At 37.3% G+C, this 20477-nt stretch overlaps 1 protein-coding gene and 1 long non-coding RNA gene across 3 annotated transcripts in view; one reads left to right on the forward strand and one right to left on the reverse strand.

The window, feature by feature from the left end:
• The window catches only part of Uba4 (Ubiquitin-like activating enzyme 4), a 140392-nt gene extending 137274 nt beyond the window's left edge, over window positions 1–3118 (reverse strand). The window contains exon 1 of the mRNA XM_067123778.1: window positions 2978–3118. The gene's annotated coding sequence lies outside the window, so the exon portion shown is untranslated. The remainder of the gene's footprint in view (window positions 1–2977) is intronic.
• LOC136850163 (uncharacterized) lies at window positions 2976–20440 on the forward strand. 2 transcript variants are annotated; one of them, XR_010856559.1, is made up of 6 exons: window positions 2976–3107; window positions 5629–5892; window positions 9262–9445; window positions 16864–17045; window positions 19216–19373; window positions 19680–20440. It is a non-coding gene; the product is annotated as an uncharacterized lncRNA (long non-coding RNA). The 2 variants fall into 2 exon arrangements; XR_010856558.1 differs by lacking the exon at window positions 16864–17045 and having other exon boundaries at window positions 19680–19976.
• Window positions 20441–20477: the final 37 nt, after the last annotated feature.

The raw sequence follows: 20477 nt of genomic DNA on the forward strand, positions 1-20477 counted from the left end.
ACGACCGAATCAAGTCAAGACGCTCTGATCCATTCTTTCACCTACACTAACCTTTACCATCACTTCTACATATTCTCCACATTTCTCACACTTTCAGTTCTTCGCCACATTAACTATACAAACAACTAATCTTAACATTTTAACCTTTATTCTCTCATTCATATTCAACATTCACAATTCACTTCCATAAGGGAAAGCTGCCGTGCCTCAACAATCCCTTCATACATTTCAACTTGACCTCTATGGAATAGAATAGAACACAGAATTCAGGCCAAAGGCCAAGCGCTGGGGCCTACGAGGTCATTCAACGCTGAAAGGGAAATTGACAGTAAGAAGTCTGGAAGGTGTAACAGGAGGAAAACCTTGCAGTTGCACTAGGAAACAATCTTTAGAGGAGGTGGAAAGTCAGATGGAAGAGAGTATGAACGGAGGTACAGTAAAAGAAATGAGAGGTTGCAGCTGTAAAGACCCTTAGGTAATGCCTACAGTGCACCACGTGAGATGCACTGACAGCACTACCACCCCCCTACGGAGTTGACCTCGATAATACACGCCTCCTTCCAGTCTTTAACATAAACCCAACTGCTTTCTTGCTTCAACTATTCTGTGGCCTCACCTTTTCTCTCAGCCTGTCATCGTCTATTATTTTCACTCTAAAATACTTATTTGAATAAAAAAAACTTCCATTCTTACACCATCCACATAAATATTCATTGCTCACAATCTCAAATTTCTTCTGCAGACAATTTCAAGTTCCTCTAATAATATACACTGCATTTACCTGCAAACATCAACCATTCCACACTCCATGTAGGACTCGACTTTCGTATACTACTTGGCATTCACATCTGCTTTTCTCTGACTTTAGCATCACTCATCCATCGAGATACTCTACAGCCCTGGAAATTTGACAAAATTAGTCTCAGTCCCGTTTTACCCTGGAAGTCATTACACAAGATAAATTACAATCCGTCAATCAAACCCATTGTCAACCTAGACCTGTCACTTTGCCATTTATATAGGAGTATTCTAATACATGTTTCACTTTTTCACAGACTTACAATCGCTGTCAACAACTTATATTCTATAACACGCATTCTGAAAACCCTCCACACTGCCTCGGTCACTTCTTGCAAAAGCTTTTTAAAGCTACGGATACATCACGTTCAGTTTTCCCCTTACTGTCAAACAATAACTACTCCTTACCAAATAACTGATCCGAAAACCCTCCCCCTTTACTAAGCCAACACCAATTTTCCTCAAATCAATCGTTCTTTCACATGACTTACTTCCTCAATTAAGATCTCAGCCCACGTCTTCTCCAATGGATGATTGAAGGGCCTTCTGCCAACGTGCTAGCCTTTTTGGCTATTACTCATCCTGGTACTGGCCACACCCAGTGTTGCTTAATTTCACTGATCGGACAACATGATTACAAGTATTATTCTCCCCTCTGATCGGAAAGTACTCGAAGCAAGAAGCTAAATTTTCAACCTATTGTTGATTAACGAATAACGTTCGTAAAGGCTGTTCGCTTATTGGAAACATTTCAACGCCAACCATCGGTTTTCATTGTGGATTTTTTTTAGTTACATATATTACGTACCTATTTTCATCTTATTTTGTTGATATTACGGCAAGTACTCAAAAGGATATCAATCTTAAACCGGAGATGTATTACTCATGAAAGTTCCTGTTAGGACTATGCAAACGTATTTCAATGTGGATTACAGCTACGCAGCGTTTTCATTATATATATATATATATATATATATATATATATATATATATATATATATATATATATATATTTTATATATAAACGATATATGTCTCAGATTTTCATAAACGATTCTCAGCAATGCAATGATATTTGCTTATTACCCACGGATGTGACCACAACAGTCGCCTTCCTAACATACAATTAAAATTCATTGCTTGGGTGAGCGTAGGCTATGCATAGTGCGTTTTGGAGCACGTAAGTGTGGGTGTGTGTTTGTACGCACAAATTATATACATACATACATACACATATGTATATGTATATCCATCCATACACATATATATAGTATATATACAGTATAATATATATATATATATATATATCATGCTGTTCTACTACACATATAAAGCCTACCAAAATTTTTAAATAGCATTACGCAATGTACCCCTGAATATACTGATAATGAAATGGATATAATTAGAAATACAAGCTAGCAATTAAACTGTCATGATTCTCTATGAAAAAAAAAATGTATTAAAACGGTGACACTGTAATGACATAAAAATTGTCAATTAATTTTTGTTGAATAACAACGTAGAATTTTTTGGTCAAGTCTGAATCCTACCCCTAAGAGCACATTTCCAAGGATTCAAACCAAAAAGCCCGGATATTGACGTTCATTATTTTTTTTTATCTTTTATTTGTTCATTATTCAAAATCTGCACCGTTCGTAGTATGAACTTCAAAAACTACTGACCTAGGCCAATCATGTTAAGGCAGCATTTTCATTAAATTACTGTACAAATCTGCCTTTTATATTGACTGCGTTCATTCATTCCAATCCATGACGTATGACGAAACGAAAAATTGTAGTACGATAATCCAACTTGACAATCAAAAGGACCACCTGATTTCCCGCGCAAATTGGGAATGTTGTCAGACGACGTTAACACCCTGGGAAAAATTCATTTAGGTTCAAGAGATCATATTCCCACAAAACTCTTTGTTCGCGACTTCGTGTATCCTTTTCCAGCATGTGACTCTGGCGCCATCTATCCGCCCAACACATAATTAACGGCAGAAATTGGAAAACCCGAAAAGTTCCCACGGTGAGGTTAGCTTAGCGAAATGAGACTAGTTTGAAAAGTGTGTGATTTTCCCGTTTTTTCGTGAGAAATATGAAGATTTATAAGATGATAACTACGTGTTTACGCTCCGTTTTACTACAGCTACATCGACAATAACTACTCTGACCTGGAGACATTTCGTTTCGATACTATCTCCAACTCCAAGATGAATGGCTGAAGAGAGGCTCATGGTGGCGACCTTCATGCTTTCTAACGATGAACGACTGGGAGTTTTCTTGATGACCTTGATGTTACTGGTATGGCTTCGTGAGTGGCAAGTGTTAATTCACGTTTTTTTTAATGTATATTAGTCCACTGTTCCAGTATCATTTAAATCACCAGAAGGTTCGTTGTAAATTCAAGTCTGACTGCTAACATTCGAAGATTTTGCGTACGATTATTAACGTGTGCGAAATATCGGATGACCATTTTAAATGGATGGATGTGCCTCTTGAATGACACGATTTCATAAATCAGGCTGTCAAAGAGAAACTCGAACAACGTCTTGAGATTTCTAGGCTAGCCTGCCATTAGAGCACAACAAAGGAATACTAAACCGATCAGTTCACTTGACCGACTGACCAGTCTCTGATTCCGAATGTAAACATAAGATAATAGTGCCAGATGTATAGCTACATTCATTAAGTACCATCTGCTTATGACTGTGATTAAAATGGACATCACTTGCAGATTTCAAAAGAGAATGACAAGAGTATTATTTGATAACGAATTGTTATAAAATGCTCTGAGGAGCAAGAATTGGTGCTTACACAAGGCTAGCTAAATCGCAAACAGCAACTACGAGAGAAGGGAAAGACAGCAGGCAACTACGTAGTACATTGACGATCTCTGGTAACTTTAGTTGAACAGTCAGGTAATGCTCAAAACATGGGTAATGATGCTTTTAACGACTGTAGTATTTCCTTCCATATCGAACATTAAGTATACTTTAAAAAAAAAAGGTTCAGAATCACTTGCACGGTGGGCTGCATCAGTGACCTAGTCTTGACTTTTACTAATGGTTAATTTCTAGTAAAGAAAATGTGTCATTCTTACCCTTGTTTAAAATAATTTAAATTTCTATTTCTCTTTCAAAGGGAAATCTAAGTTACATATGTTGGCCTATCAAAGGCAAAACTCTTTAAGAGTTTATAATTAAGAGTAAATCGAGGTTAAAGTGTGGCTTAAAACCCATTGGCTGTTTCATATTTGCTACTATAACCTTGTCTGAAGTCAGAATTTGCCTGATTTCCTTGGTGTTTTATATATATATATTATATATATATATATATATATATATATATATATATATATATATATATATATATATATATATATATATAGAGAGAGAGAGAGAGAGAGAGAGAGAGAGAGAGAGAGAGAGAGAGAGAGATTGGATTGGGCACGCTGAAAGGATTATTGATAATAGTTTGATGAAAACAATATAATTTTGAGGTGTTGGGGGGAATTAAAAGTTCTGGATATACGGTATGACAGATTCTGAAAAGTAAGGACCGCAATATCCATTATGTACGAGAGCGTATGCAAGATACAGTTGGTATACTGTATTGGAGGTTCGATGCACCGTTATTGAACTTTTGTTTAGGTATAAAATTTCTTTCATATCTCTGTCTAGAATGTAAAGTTTTTGGATACTGTCTTGAATTCAGTTTTAATTGTGTTTATGGTTTATGCCCCGTTTTCTTAGTGCGACTTGGATAATGAACGGCAGGAAAAGCAAAAAATTGAGAGAGGGATCAGAGGTTTTTAGATCTATGTTAAAGTACGGTTTTGTTTATCACTATTTCTCTATCAGAATATTTTTTTTTTGTCAAACTTGTTATTGTTATTTCTTAGCACCGGCACTTTTGTTGTGTCCACCTTATTAATTACATTTCATCAAAGGCCAACTACTGTTGAACATACTCATCCCATTGCATAACACCGGAGCCATTGGGGAGTGATCGTTTAAGATCTGTTTATCGCGGTGAAACTAATGCTTAATCGCTGATACTGAAATTTGACCGACTTCTGCCCATCAGTGGAATCAACTGTACTATTTCCGAGAGAGGGCTAACTTTATAACATGTATATTATATTATGTAGTTATTGAGGGGGAGTTTTTTCGTTATATCAAAATGTCTATCATTAAATTTTGGTTTATAAATTTCCTGTCATGCAGTTAAGGAATGTATTTTGAGAAAATTTCGATGACGTGACTGGGGTTAATTTCAGTATTGTTAAAATTACATTCCTGTGTGTTTTATTTCATTTAGGCCATATTACTCAAGAAAGCATCACGATGTCTGAAATATGACTTTGTCTCTGGAACAGTGATATCCGTCCTTCCAGATATGACTTTATTTCTTATTGTCAATATCATATAATGATAATTACTTGTACTACATAATTTTTACTGGAAATCTGATTATTCTTATCATGATTTGATAATCTCACTATGATTATATATCAATATTTTTCAGCATTTTCAATAAAAAGATTGATGTTCAAATATGGTTTTTCTTAATAAGAAACAGGCATTTTTAGAAAGTCAGTGCAGTTTCTTTCAAATGTACTAGTCAGCAGTGTTTTATAAATTTCAGCCCATGTCATACTAGCCAAAGAGCGATAAAACAGTAAATTGATTATATTTCTTACCGTACACGTATATAGATTCAACTGGACAACATATTGTTGCTTATTAACTTCATCTTTCGTAAATATTTGAAAAGATTTTCCGTTTGTTACATTTTTTCAAAATTACCTTCTTACCAACAGGTGGCAGTGTTACTTGCTGTGACGTAACGCATACTGGAACTGAAACTCTGCTACTTAGGACTCCTTGTCTGTACGTTAGCCAGTCAGGAGTCGGTTTTTATTATTCGCCTAGAGGATGAGGGAATGGACGCCTGTGATTGGTCGCAAGCCGTTAAAACCATATTCCCGGGAAGAAGACAACCATCTTGGATGCACTTCAGATTAAGACTGGGTGTCAGCATTAATGATTGCAAAGAATCCTCGTCGTTAATGCGTGATTTTATGGTAAGATCATATTTGTTGCAATTGCGTAGTTTTGGCAGCATTGCGTGGTCTTCGTGAAGACATGTCCTTTTTAGTATTTGTGGGCTACCAGAAGTGCAGGGAGAGAAAGTTTAGTTGGATTCATCATTTTCAGTAGCGTTGATAAAGTAGTGGCTTGTTCCACGAGCGTTGATGTACGAGATAAGGAAAATCTAATGGAAACAAAAGGCCCTTCAAAGCCTTTGGAGAGAGAGGAAGTTGCATTGAAAACCATTTGTACTTCATCCTTAATGTTAGCCTATAAATCAAATATAAAGAAATCGTATTTGACTAAACTTATTACCTCAAGGAAGGATTAACTTCGCTTTAAGTGAATGTACCCTCATGATGTAAGTACTGAAAAGCCTTGCTACCAGTTTGCAGTCTGTCTGTCAGACGATATTTATTGTAAACGTCATATGTTTCATTTTGTAACTGAGGATAACTTTGGAAGAGACAAACTTGATAGCGATGTAAAGGATATAGTGTTAACCGGGTAACTAATGAGGACGTCCTTTAGTGGATTCCTTTGGAAGATATAATTCCTTAAAAAAAAATTGAGGTTCCGTAATTATAACCGGTTCATTGTGGAATACTTGCCTTTATTATGTGGCTTAATCTTTGGTTGAATATTAGTCCATTAATTATAACTAGTTCCGATACTTTAGACTTTTTCCAATAGTAGTGATAACATTCATTTCGAACTGTGCAGTAGTACATTATACAACTGAATAGTCAGACACTTTTTGTTACTTTGCCCATGTTGTAATAGGAAAAAAAACCTGGGTTACCTGTAATTGGTAAGAGCAGTTACCCTTTTGTTTTTCAACACAGTAAGACGGCCTCGTATTTTGTTTGACAATTATTACTGAGCGTCTGACAGTCTGTAAATTGCCCTTACCCTTAGCAACGTTTTTTTTTTTATTGAATGTGTCGCTGGTTAACTTATAGTAGAAAGAAATATCCCGTTGAGATAATGGGAGGAATGTAGGTTACTTAAGTACCGGATGTCTTGGAGGGAAGTTAATAATAAAAGGAGAGAAAACATTCCAAAGGCTGTGGGTAGGAGGGAGGAGAGTCCTTGAACATAAAATCTAAGTGAATTTGACTTACTGCAAGTTGTTGAAGGCTTGTCAACATGTTGCATTGTGCTTAACTCCTCTGTATAACTGTGGTCAGTAATAGAAGCGCAAAAGAATCTTAAAACTATTAGTTTTAATTGTAAATTTACTTTTAAATTTGTGAAAATATTCGAACGAACTTTTTTTCCCCTGTCAGTTTGCAGGAATATGGATAGAATTGCCTTGTGGAACAAGATCTTGAAGGTTAGTTTACCTACTTGTCTTCCTTGGTAATTTGTAATGAGATCATTTTGAGACAAAATTCTGTAATGCATTGCACGATGTGTACGAAAGTGAGATAACCATGATGTCATTCACGTCAATAAGATTTTGTGGAATCTATTGTAGCTTAAATGGACTAAGTAAGGAATGGAATTTGATATAAGTGTGTGTTTACCAGTTGTAGATCTAGGAAAGAAAAGAGGGCTAGAAAATTAACTAAATAGAATAACCGTTTAAATCTTGAATTGTTACTACAAAATATATTTAGTATAGGTATCCAGTAGCTAAGTAAGGTTTTATATAGTAGCGCGGGAACTGAATTGACATAAGAAATGTAAGTAGCAAAAAAACTCTTTAACAAAAGGCGTTGTGATATACGTATCGAAAAGAAAATACTCTGTCGTAAGTTTAAATTGCTAATTTAAGAAGGGCGTTTTTTCTTGGTGAAATTTTACAGAAATTTGGTTTTCGTTATCAGATTTTAATAAGGCGGTTACAGTATAACTGGAATATTTGTTTAGAACTAAACCCTCGGAATAATTGTTGAAGATCTAGCTAGGTAAATTTAATTCATTATTCAATACACCGAAGCTTTCAAGGGCTGAACTATCCATTTTCTAGGTCCCGTCAAATTAAAGTATTTTTTTCATGGATGGTGTCTCTGTACTTTAGATCATGGTGTAGTAGCCTTGAATAAAATTAACCAACTATTTTTGAAATTTGGAAGCTAATTCTGCATAGATTGGGTGCCAAGCACAAAGGAGTGATTTATTAGTTCTTAAGACATGACACGCAGATGATAGTTCATACTGTTTAGGTGCTAGGTATAAAAGTTATTTCGTAGAAAGTGCTTTAGACATGACTTATAGTTGAAACTATATACTGTTGAGTTTTGTAGGCTACGTAATTTGCATTGGATTGGTGAGGTATGCCAGAACAATTGTACTTGACTGAACAACCTTTCAAGGTCTGTAGGATGCATATTTGGTTGGTTTAGGTTAAGCGGTCCTTCTGACGTCAAGGGCACTTGCCCTAAAAGTGGTAAGGCGTGAACCTCCAGACTCTTCCTACCAGCAGAACAGAATAGATGAATAAGCTTGAGGGCAGCTGAGGGCAACACAAAAGAGAACAGGCAATACCAGAAGAGCATCATCGGTCGAAGAGCAACTTTGGGTGATGATGAGTAGCTCTAAATATAACTAGTGTGTTCAGCCGTGTTGACCCGAATTTAGTATTCAGTAATGAATACCGATAATTTGTAAATTGAGCTTCGATGATAAAGGACAGATAATTAATGAATGCTTAGTATAGTGTCTATAAAAATGTGCTTGATGAGCTTCTGTGTACTAGTCATGCTACACCTTTTGCAAATTTGCTTTTTCGGCAAGATTTATGTATCTTGGGTTCTGGCAAAAAAGTTGTGGGAAAAAAAGCTCGACATCCAGTAGTGAAGGTTTCTTGCAACGGGTGAGTAGAAAGGGAGTTATGACACTGATAACCAGCAGACTCAAAATTGGTAGGATTACTGGTGGCAGAATGGTAAGATTGTTTTTACTTGCTGTTTTGCTTGATCTTGAGAGTGGAGGAACTTTATGGTACTCTATACTTTACATAGGTTTGGTTGCTTTATATTTGTTAAAAATCGAATCCAACCATTTTTGTAGTAAATAGCAGATTAAAATCCAAAAGAAATGGGTAGTTAAACTTTTCTGAATTCAGAACTGAGGCTGCATATGCAGTTAGTACCGAAAGGTCAAGAAAAAGGTTTTGATGTGAGTAGACAGTAGTTTGTTGGAAAAATTAACAGGGTTTTAGACCCAAAAATCTTAGGTGTCAAGACACAAACTCAGAGCGCATTGTAAATGACCTTTTATTTGTACATGGAGATTATCTTTGCTCTGTCGAGTGTTCTAGTGTAGAATTTAAGCCTAAAAAATGTGTAACGAATTCTTTCTTGTAATTCATTTAAAGTTTCTTTCTGTTAATGTATTTTTCTTCATACAAACAGGCTCACTTCAGGCAAGGGTGTCATTCCAGTTTGAAAATGTAGTTGTGAAGACGAAGTGTTTCATCACATCCAAGAAGTTTCAACAGAAGCACAGAAAATAGACATGACATCCACAACTGCCAGGAGCACTGACGTCGGCATGAGAGGCAATTATGAAGTGCATATGAAGTGAAACCACACTCAGGTAAATTGTTGGAAGTCAGGAATTTTATAAAAATAGCATTTTTTTGTATATTTCAAAGGAGAAAACCTGCCAACATTCATTTCTGTTCAGGCCATTCTAAAAATATGTATTTTCCTCTTAGGTATCTAAAGGTTCTAAGAACATGAAGCCCTGAGTACATAGTTATTAACCAAAATACAATACTGCCACTAATGTATGCTATGCTAAATATTTCTTGGACCTCATGATTAAAGCAAAGGGAATCTTTTATAACGGCCATTCAGAGACTAGTCAATAAACAACATATTTTGCCTACATTTTCGTGAATGTCACTTCTATATGATACCATTGGTTTTAATTTAACTGCACAGTAGAAAAATGATGAGTAAAAACAGCCCTATGTACGATAGTGTAATACACGGTATCAGATGTTCAGAATGTAATTATTTTTGGGCCAAAAACCACAAGGCATCAGTATAAGAACAAAATAGCACGAAAACTTTCTCAAAAGGGTACACTGAAAAAATGTTCTTGGTTACCGTATCAATTGGTCAAAGGCATACACAGTAGTTCATGTTGATAACTTAACCAAAGAAATATTCTGGATACAATGTTACTTGTACAAAAGTGCGAAATTTAAATGTTACCCCTGGTCTGTTTTCCGTCGACCCTCTATTCTTCTTAAATCAGATTTACTTGGTTATCAAGAAACTGACCGTATATGAAGCCCAAGTTCTTCATAAGAAAATGTATGTCCTTTTTATTTCATTGTGAGTCTGATTATGTCTATTAGACGAAAGCACTACCTCCAGTCGAGTATTTAATTTTTCCTTTTATGGCTATATAAATAATTTATGGTCACAACGTGTTAACTATCGATTGTTGTACTTTGGGCACAGTAAGCACAGTAAGCTACTTTAGTGAATAGATTTGTAGGAAGACAACCTACGAAGGCATTTCGTAAGTAGTTTTGACTGAAATTTTGGGAGTTACTGGACTTGCATAGCAGTGAAACGAACTAAAACGCAGATGTGTTAGTTTTACACGGAAAAGTGTAGAAAAAAGTTTTAATGTTTCCCATGAGCTTAATCGGAGAAAGTTAATTGGCTGTACGTGAAGTAATAGCGGATGCATTGTGTATGGTTTTATACAGTTGCTGCCCTAGATTAAGCAATATGAATGTCGTAGGTTTCCTGTGCCAACTCATGTCTAAAAGTATCATATCTTCAGGCTAGTTACTGATGCTTGATATAAATAGTTTCTCGATAGTCACCTGCCCCATCGTTACGAAGCATTGACATGATCTACAAAAAATTACAAATTTTAACTTAACAGCTGGAAGATCTGACCACCACCTTTACGTAGATCATTGCGCACGCTTGCTTTGGCCACCTTTCCTAGTTTAGATTTTCGGAACTGCTGATTCTTGGTAAACTTACCTTTGCTACTTATCCATGAGGAAATTGTATAAGCCCAATAAAGCACTACATTCAGTATAAAAGCGTTATCTGTAACAGCCGATTTGTCCTGTTTAAAATGACACGATCGACTTTTAGTATCGTGGAAACTACGTAAAATTACTCTAGGTTTATTAGACTGAGTGGCTCCTGATTAGACTTACTGCCATTGCGCCGGCAAGGCCTCAGGTGCTTTGGTGAGCAGCCCGTTAAATGTGGAAGTACTTAACAAAAGCAGTCAGCAAGTTAAGTTGACCGAAGGACTTGATATAGGTAAAGCATACAATGGGTATTTTAATAGCTGAAAATTTGAGTGATAGCAATTTGAAAGTTTTCCATGGGTCCCCTGACAAGAAACAGTAATGCTAGGAAGTGAAGTATATATGAGGTTGTTTAAAGATGGAATGAAGTATACTGTAGTCATTGATTTACTGAACTAAAAAAATCCTTGAAAGTGTAGGAGTCGATTTGATGAAGTTTTAAATGTAATACCAGTTAAAAAAAATAGGATGTATCTTCACTGTTGTACTAGAAAGCGCAAAATTACCTTTATAAAACCTAATTTGGTTTTTTAACATAGTTTAGTGGTTAGACGTTTCATGTTCTATTAGCAGAACAGAAGTAACAATTTGTCAATTATTGGATGAGAATGTCAAACATGGAACAGCTTTCTCTAGTAGGTGATAATGAAAGGTAGATTTTGGATAGTTTGAATACTTTATTTCAAGTGAACTTTGAGTTGAAGTTAACAAAAGTCAGACTAGGAGAGAAAAATGTAAACATTCACAACAAACTTGACACGCTCTGAGTAAACTGTACAGTACTTAGTCTCCACATGAATATCCCTGTTAAAGAACATTTATTGGATAACTCGGCCAACCCAATACCAAGATATTTAACACTTTGGATAATGTTCCAAAAACGCTATTTTTATTTGAAATGTCGGTATTAACGTTTTTTTTTAGTTGAATACTAATTAAAACTCATGAGTAAGTGTGCATTGGTAATGAACTATATTTTAGAGATTTTTAAACTGCCCAGACTTATTGGCGAGAGGCACAACTGATAAATATAAGACTAATAGAGAGAATTTTAAATGAGTTAATAAGTATGGAAGCGGATTTTGAGCAGATATGCACGTATACGTAAAGCTAGCCTGATTTACTTTTGTCCACAGTGTTGTGTGAAGGTGTGTATACCGGCCTTTCGTGTCTATGTAAGCACTCAAGTGACTCCAGCAATCTTAGAGCTCAGTATGTAGAATTTTGTTTAGCGTTAATTTGAGGTTAACGCAGGTACATCAACAAATTGATCTGTTACCAGCAGCACTGTACATTGAAACCTTAAGGTTAATGTAGGATGAGTGCTGTACACTGGAAGTCTTGTCTAAAAATAGTGACGTTTGCGTGCCAAATACTTGAAATGACAAACAAGCAACGTCGTAGAGGCTAAAATCATAAGTAGTTCCCACGAAGATTTACCGAAAAAATAATTGTCGTAGGGAACCTGTTTACGTTTTTGGAGAGTTTTATTCTTGAGGTTTCCAACAAAGCGTTCAGGGTTTTATTTTAAGTGCGATTTATACTAAAATATAAAGGTTGCATTACTCAAGCTGCACATATGTGATAGCTACAAATACCGTGTTATCTTGTGCCTACTAAATTTAACGAAATTGCTCCAGACAGCACTTTAGATTAACCATCAAGTTGTTCATTTCATGTCATCCTTCCTTCAATTGGAACGTGGTGACAAGAATGAATAAATTTACATTACTATACAGCTCGTGTAGACTTGGTATGGTAGGTGAAGCAGACTTTGTATACAAAAACTGAATGAATCAAAACTGTTGGTGCGGGGAGGGGGAAGGGGGTACTACTACTAGGTTGCATACACATGGTGTCTGTACTTGTACGCGGGAAGTTTTGGCATTAGATACTCGGACACATGCGTACGAGATATTTAGCGTCATAAATATACTGAAATATGCAAAGATGGCAAGTTTTCGTTATATAAGTTTTTTTTATTAGACTTAGACAACGACCATAAAATTAATTCCACGGCATGATTTGATTTTACATGTAAGCTTAACTTTTAAGCGTAGGCTAAAGTAAAATGTCATCGTTCAGTAATTAAACGTATTTAAGGTAATCGTAATTTAATTTGAGATTTCTTACGATGAGGCAAGGTTAATTATATACAGAGTATAACAAAATGTTTATGATAAAAGTTCCACGTTAATGAAATACCTGTATAAGGTAGCAATGATGTGGTATGCCAGTTTTAACTCAAATTGCGGTTTGCCACGAAAGTCGCGACAATATTTTAAGTATACGATGGAAGGTTTTCTTTGATGGGTTACAGCAGATATCGAAAACGGATTCTATTAGCCTAAACTATTGCAGACGTCTACTTTAGACAGTGCCTGCCCCTAGACTAAAGGGTTGAAAACTAGGACTCGGATACGGATACGGACCTGTTCCTTTAGAGCAGGGGTTCTTAACCTTTTTTCTCCAATTCCCCACTTTTCAGTGAGCCAACTCTCCATTTCCCACCAAAGCATCGGTCATTGACAAATTCGAGTTTAACCCATGCAGTGTTTAACTTTAATACGTAAATATACGCTTTGCTTTTTTGTGCCATTTTACGGCCTTTAATTTTTTTTGCATATATTAGATTTTTTACAAACAGTTATCACATGGAAATAAAATACACATGAAAAGATTCGTTATGTTTTTTTCTCAATTTATTTGGCCCATAAAAAACATACAAAAAATGCAACACTAGACGCATACAGGTTAATGAGACTTTTGCATTTGTTTCGCCTTGACGAGTGTCTCAATGTTTGCGGGGAGCCGCTGTTGACATTTCAAACCCAACAGTGTTGTCACTTTTACCCAAACATGACTTACAATACCTCATATATTGGTTGTTTTTGTTATTAAAACAGTCTGTAAATGGTTGTGATTTGTAAAGTAAGTCAACATTAAATTTTGAAGCACTATCGATTATTTGTGGGTGGAAACAAATTCACGAAATGTGACAACAAGACAGTGGTTCTTCTGTCCGACCGGTCATTCCCCACTTGGCAACTCCGCCATTCCCCACCAGTGGGGAATTCCCCACAGGTTAAGAACCACTGCTTTAGAGTGAATACTAGAATTACCTACTGCCGATTTTATCATCAGTTCTATTACCAATAAGGACCCGTACCCATACTATCAAATTTTATTAATGTGAATTGACAGTGCCGATAGTTGGTACGATTCACACAGCACGGGCAACTCCCAATCATATGTACGTTTTTCTCATCATCAGTTAGTTGTCCCAGCGCTTGGCCTTTAGTCTAAATTCTCTTCTCACCATTCACTTGGGAATATTACTCAGTTATAAACCATAAATACGATGTTGTGACATCACTTCTTAGTCCTCAGTTAAACAAATTGTTTGGTGGTCTTTCATATGTAATATACCAGTTCCACCAGGACTATAACTTGTCCATAGAGAATGCTAGTCTGGCTTCAGTCCATTCAACATGGAACATAGTGGAACGTATAAAATGTCTCGAATTCAAATGAAAGAGTGGATGACTTAATTGTGGAGCCGAGGGTAATAACTTTCTTGCAGGTTTAAAACTATTTTGAATGACTTTGCAAAGCCGAAATCAAGTCCCAACTTCAAAGTTGGCTCATTAGAACCTAAATTGGACATACAGAAAGGTCAAAATCATTAGAATCCAGGCCCAGGGAATCCACCTGGCTAAACGTTGGGTCAGTTTAATTTTAAGGGCGGCTGGACACTCTCTCTCTCTCTCTCTCTCTCTCTGACCCCTCTCTCCAACTCTCTCTCTCTCTCTCTCTCTCTGATGACCCCTTATCTCCAACTCCCCTCTCTCTCTCTCTCATGATGACCCCTTATCTCCAACTCCCCTACTCTCTCTCTCTCTCTCTCTCTCGAGCTCTCAATGACCCATTATTTCCTACACCTTCCCCCCCCTCTCTCTCTCTCTCTCTCTCTCTCTCTCTCTCTCTCTCTCTCTCTCTCATGATGACCCCTTATCTCTCTCTCTCTCTCTCTCTCTCTTCTCTCTCCAACTCTCCCTCTCTCTCTCTCTCTCTCTCTCTCTCTCTCATGATGACCCCTTATCTCCAACTCCCCTACTCTCTCTCTCTCTCTCTCTCTCGAGAGACCCAGAGATCTCCAGAGAGCACCTTCCCCTTTCTCTCTCTCTCTCTCTCTCTCTCTCTCTCTCTATGACCCATTATTTCCATTATTTCCTCTCTCTCTCTCTCTCTCTCTCTCTCTCTCTCTCTCTCTCTCTCTCTCTCATGACCCATTATTTCCTACAACTTTCTCCCTCTCTCTCTCTCTCTCTCTCTCTCTCTCTCTCTCTCTCTCTCTCTCTCTCTCTCTCTCTCTCTCTCTCAATGACCCATTATTTCCTATACTTTCCCCCCTTCTCTCTCTCTCTCTCTCTCTCTCTCTCTCTCTCTCTCTCTCTCTCTCGGTGACCCATTATTTCCTATACTCTCTCTCTCTCTCTCTCTCTCTCTCTCTCTCTCTCTCTCTCTCTCTCTCTCTCTCTCTCTCTCTCTCTCAATGACCCATTATTTCCACCTTCTCTCTCTCTCTCTCTCTCTCTCTCTCTCTCTCTCTCTCTCTCTCTCTCTCTCTCTCTCTCTCTCTCTCTCAATGACCCATTATTTCCTACACCTTTCTCTCTCTCTCTCTCTCTCTCTCTCTCTCTCTCTCTCTCTCTCTCTCTCTCTCTCTCTCAATGACCCATTATTTCCTACACCTTCTCTCTCTCTCTCTCTCTCTCTCTCTCTCTCTCTCTCTCTCTCTCTCTCTCTCTCTCTCTCTCTCTCTCTCTTCTCTCTCTCTCTCAATGACCCATTATTTCCTACACCTCTCTCTCTCTCAATGACCCATTATTTCCTACACCTCTCTCTCTCTCTCTCTCTCTCTCTCTCTCTCTCTCTCTCTCTCTCTCTGACCCATTATTTCCTACACCTTTTAATGGAATAAAGAATTTGACTTTGACTCTCTCTCTCTCTTTCTCAATGACCCATTATTTCCTCTCTCTCTCTCTCTCTCTCTCTCTCTCTCTCTCTCTCTCTCTCTCTCTCTCTCTCTCTCTCTCTCTCTCTCTCTCTCTTTTGTTTTAATGACCCATTATTTCCTCCAACTACGGGCCCCCTCTTTCAGTTTTCAGTAGGTTATAGTTTCTTATAATGAATTTTATTAAAAATTTTGTTGGAGAGGGGCTCGTGATTTGAATGTAATTGGTTGAATGTGCTCTTGTAAGCCGACGGCGCCTGCGAGGTGAAAATTTAGCTGGGCAATTTCCCTTATTTGGTTTACTCATAACATCTTTTCAAAGTTAAAACTAGGGTAACAGCAAACTAACTCTCTGAACAATCAAGGTATAAAGGTTAGTTTCGACACTTCTGTACATAATCCTGTTGAATTCATGATTGTACTTGGAACGTAATCAGCCCACCACCAATATGCCTAATAACAACCACCACAAGTTTTGCAATATCATTAAAAATAATTCAAACAAATACGAGAAAGTTATTATGAAAGGTAATACGAAATGGCTTGCGTAATGAAATAAGTTTAGTCTTCAAATGCCCATTTTGAAATGGGTAGGAGGAATATTCCCCAAAAAAGAGTACCCTGCCCCTTCCAGGCCTCTATTGAAGGGCGTGAGCAGGTCCCCTTGGATAACCAACCACCCCAGGGTCCTTGGGCAAAAAAAAAAAAAATTAATCCTGCAAAGGGGGGCCTTTTTTTTTATGAAACAAGCCATTTGGTCTTCACTGGGACACCAGAAAACCCCAGCAACCCAGGGACCAAATATTCGCTCCGTAATCCCCGGAATAAGTTGGGATTGACCAGTGTGTGGTGGAAAATAATTTAAGATCAAGAACTTTATTTTTCCGCAGACAATCTGATTTAGAAACATCCACTTCCTTTCAGGATTTAAACTAAAGACTGCTTTTAAGATTAAGGTCAGAAGCTTAGAAGGAAATATCAGAGGAGGATCAAGAGGATTAGCTCGGGAGCAAATGGATGTTTAGATTAGTATACGGTTGTTTGCAGACTCCATTTGCTGGTCTAAACAGTCCCACCCACAAATACGTGTTATGATCGTCAGGAGGGTGAGTCAGGATTTTAATTAGCAGAATTTACGCCTTCTGTTTCCAGGTATAGCCATTAGTATTGTGCTATTGGTCATTAATAAAAATGTTCCGGATAATTTGGTTTGTCATTAGTATTGTGCTATTGGTCATTAATAAGAATGTTCCGGATAATTTGGTTTGTCATTAGTATTGTGCTATTGGTCATTAATAAAAATGTTCCGGATAATTTGGTTTGTCAGAGTTTAAAATTTAGTTTTTGATCGATTTTAACATAGTTATAACCATGTAGGCATGTTTCGTAAATATTTCAAGTGATATATCCTGGTGTATTTCAGTCTTTATATAAGTAAAAAATATGAAATAGCAGTGGTATTGTATGGGGCCGCCTTGGTAATTTAGAACGCTAAAGCTTCGATTTCTTTTTTGACTTACGAAATTTCCCATACATGTTCAAGGGAGCCTTGCTCCTTTATCGCCATTCCTCATTTGGGCTGTCAAGAATTTGTGAGCTTTTCTCCAATTTTGGACGGATTTTTTTTTTTCCTTTTTTTTTGCACTGATTTCTAAGGGAGTATAGGTTGTTCAGAATCTGTTCTCACTTTGTATGTAGTTTCATAAGAGTTAACTCAAAGGTTTGCACCCTTTTGAACTAAAGCACAGGGCAAAAAAAATAGGGTTGAATTAACCAATCCTTTTCTTTCAGCGTTATCCGTAGAGGTTTGCTAAATATACTTAACGAAATTCTTGCTTTTTTTTCGTTGCACTGGGTTTGAGGTAAGGAGGATTTCTTCTGGCCTATCACCATACCTCTAGCGAGGTATTGGAGATGGCTGCTTATTTCGTGTGTCCAACAATTGGTAAGTGTCGACATTGTAGGGGTTCATCATGCTAAGCTTATAATTTCAAAGCTTATAATTTCATTGTAGTCCTTTCATATACTCAAAATGTTGAGGTCGTTGGTCCTTCGATACCATTTAAGAACTCGGTTAGAGTTTGCAGACTTGTTGCTTTGAATTATCCTTGATCTCATAATATTGGGTTACCCCTTACCCACAGAGGCTTGTGCCAGATGTTGCCCTTTAATGATTTCCGAGCATGAAAAATTCTTACTTAGCATGTTGCTACCGCTGGCCATGCTAGTCTAAACAACTAAAGTATCGGCACTGCTGAGAGCCATTAAGATTTTACCGGTGCATTTAGTATTTGGTCTAGATATCACTTCAGCAGCAAACTGCATTCTCTGAAGGTTGGATACAGTGAGGATGGGCATTCCCAGAGGTCAAAAGCATGTATGGGAAGAATTGGGTTGAGATGCATCAAATTAGGAGCAGTGATTAAATGGTGATCTTTTTCTGCAATGTATAACGGCTAAAGAGTGACAGTTACAATTGTTTTAGCAGCAATCTCCCCTTTCTACGTAGACTGGATGACAGTCCTCTGTTCCCTTATGTTATTTGCCCGTTGCTAGAGGAAGCAAATTAATTCTTTTCCTTGTACCAGTCTTTTTTCGCAATGTTAATTAATCGGATGAAACTGTGAATGCTTTGATGTAATAACCCGTCGGGATTGAACCTGTGGGTCTAGGAAAATTTTACATAGTAGTAGTTCAGAAGTTTCTGGACAATTTAAGTGGCTCTATTATAAAGGTATGTGGCTAGTTTAGATGAATGAGGGGAGAGTTAGTTTAGATGAATGAGGGGAGAGTAACTCGAATTTATTTCAAGTATCAGTTGTTTCTTTGACATTCCTTTCATTAGACCGATTTAGCTGGCAGTCAAGTTCTCGAGATACTTTATAGATTGTTTAATTTTAGATCTTTACACTGGTCCCTCGCTTTTTCGCTTCTCTTTGTTTATGAACCACAGTTTTTAACTTTAGCTAGTTTTTTTTCCACATTATTAAAGCCTGTGCTAGATGGCCTGTTCAAGATATTATAGATACCGTCGTTGTCCTTCAACAGTGCATTCTAAATCTTTATGGTGGAGGGAAATTTAGGATTTTAAAAACCAGTGGTCCACTTTGGTGATTTCACCTGGTGAAAAATAATAAAAGTTTGACGCCGTTCTTTATTTGTAGTGCATAGTTTATATTCTGCCCTGAAAGTTCTTCTGTACGTGAAGGTTATGTTGTTCAGGCGACTCATGCTATGTTAATCGAGTTCATTTTAACGGTATCTTTTTATTTTCAGACACGTCGATACTCAAGATGGAAGATGAAAAAAAGCCTTTGACTAAAGTGTCAAAATACAAGGAAAGGATTTACTAGTTGCAGCCTTTAGAGAAATGATCATTTGGATATCGGTTAATTGGAGTGTGTGCAGCACGTCAACAGAACGTCTTCTAAGGTGTAAGTTGGAAATCCAGCAAAAGTCCTCAGCTATCAAACAAGCATTTAACGTTTGAAGGGGATAACTTCTAATACCATTAAGGGTTAGCTGGGGTTTTAAGGATTGTAACCAGTCTGGTATACTAGTCGTGAAATGTTCGTGAAGTTGTATGTTTCTGTTTTATGGTTTGGTCCAACATGACTTTTTTTAAAAAAAGGATCTCATGGAGAAGTCGATTATGTACACAATTTCGTTCTTAATCATACCTAAACTAAGGTTGAAATGTTCATTTTTTTCTGCTGAAAAAATATTGAACTGTTTTGCAGATTTTACCTTGAAGAAAAGATCGTGCCGTTAATACGTGCTTGCCAAGTTCAGGAGGGACGAGGAAGATCTATACGACGCAAACATTTTCCGATTAAAAACTTCAAGGAGCGGTATAATTGAAAGTGTATCTTTTGTATCTTTAGTGCTGTGCATAGTAAGATAATTTTGGAAATAGCACAAAACACTTCGATGTTTCACGGATGAAAAGGATCTATTTATATAGATTTCAGGCGTGCCAAGACACTGGCGCAACAAAAGCCGTTCAGAGCTGAAACGGAAATTGACAGTGGAAGCGTAACAGGAGCAAAACCTCAGAGCTGAAACGGAAATTGACAGTGGAAGCGTAACAGGAGGAAAACCTCGCTGTTTAGAGAGGGTGGACAGTAAGTTATGTGAACGGAGGTACAGTAATAGGAATGAAAGAAGGTGCAGCTAGGGACACTGCAAAAAGTAATGCCTGCATTGTACCGCGTGAAGTGCATTAACGGCACTGTTCTCCCCGAGGATCTGGGAGAGGGGACTAAATCGCTTTGAAACGTAGGACGTGACAATTTGTGGATGAAATAAAAAAGCTCTTTTCTCATAACTTGCCTCGTATAATTTACACCTTCAAATGATAGGAAACCTGCTCTCTCTCTGCAATACTCGAAGCTTCGCGTATGACACTTTCTTAACTGCAGAGTTTCTCTCCTCCCCTCAGTGTTAATCGTCCTCAGCATTCAAATTTAGACGTCTTGCTGCTCTCTCCCCTCAGTGTTAATCGTCCTCAGCATTCAAATTCTGACGTCTTCCTGCTC

This window comes from Macrobrachium rosenbergii, chromosome 21, assembly GCF_040412425.1.
Source record: "Macrobrachium rosenbergii isolate ZJJX-2024 chromosome 21, ASM4041242v1, whole genome shotgun sequence".
Lineage (NCBI taxonomy): Eukaryota > Metazoa > Arthropoda > Malacostraca > Decapoda > Palaemonidae > Macrobrachium > Macrobrachium rosenbergii.